General features: G+C 41.5%; 1 pseudogene; it reads left to right on the top strand.

Moving 5' to 3' along the window:
- Positions 1-743: 743 nt before the first annotated feature.
- On the top strand, positions 744-844 carry LOC111721817 (annotated as a pseudogene).
- The last annotated feature ends 132 nt before the right edge of the window (positions 845-976 follow it).

Raw genomic sequence — 976 nt, 5'->3', positions numbered from 1 at the left:
ATTGGAAACACAGGACACTTGTGCCTTGCTTTAGAGTTCTTCATACTCTGGTGGTATCTTTATCACTGGCTAGCAAGCTCCAACAAATAAGGATCATGGCTTAGATCCCTCAGATCCTCCAAGTGTTCAAGCACAGTGCCTTTCATAGAATGATGCTAAAAAGAAATTTGTTGGTTGGACAAATAATCAAATCACTCTCATGAACTGTGTATGCAGATTAAAAAACGCCATCCAAGAGTCCTCCCCTGCCCCTTTCTCAAATGAAAGTATCCTAGGCTATTCAAGGTCAGAGATTTATCCAGTTAGCAGTGATAAAGGACAAAGAATGGGGGTGGCATTGAGGACCTCAGTTCTCTGTGCTAATGGTTTAAAACAAAGCAACATGCCCAAAAGAACTGAAAATGGGTCAGTTGGCCCTTGGTATCTCTGCATGCAGAATCCTTGGATATGAAGGGCCAAATACAGTGTGTCATTTTATTTGAGGGACTTAAGCACATATGGTTTTTTGTATCTTTGGAGGATCAGGAATTTGGCATTTGAGGAGGTTCTGGAAACAATCACCCATGGATACAAAGGGCTCAAATGCACATACACGTGTACATACATGTTCATAAAAGCACTAATTACAACAGCAAAAAGTGGAAACAATGGTGGTGTATACATGCAACGGAACATTATGCAGCCATAAAAAAGAATGGAGTATCTGTACATGCTACAGAGTGGATGAACTTAAAAAACATTATGTGTGCTCACTTTGGCCGCACATATACTAAAACTGGAACGATAGAGAGAAAATTAGCATGGCCCCTATGCAAGATGACATGTAAATGCATTCCATATTTTTTTCTGCAAAGTGCTGGTGAGGACACAGTGTTCCTCTCCCCTGAGGAAGCAGCATTCAACATATCATCCTGGAAGCAGAGACCAGACCCTCATGAGGCAACTGAACCTTCCAGTGCCTTGTTCTTGGACTTTC

This window comes from Otolemur garnettii, unplaced genomic scaffold (assembly GCF_000181295.1).
Source record: "Otolemur garnettii isolate 467f Iridium unplaced genomic scaffold, OtoGar3 scaffold00187, whole genome shotgun sequence".
NCBI lineage: Eukaryota > Metazoa > Chordata > Mammalia > Primates > Galagidae > Otolemur > Otolemur garnettii.
Note: the sequence above shows the minus strand (reverse complement) of the source record. Positions and strands in the feature narration are given on the sequence as shown.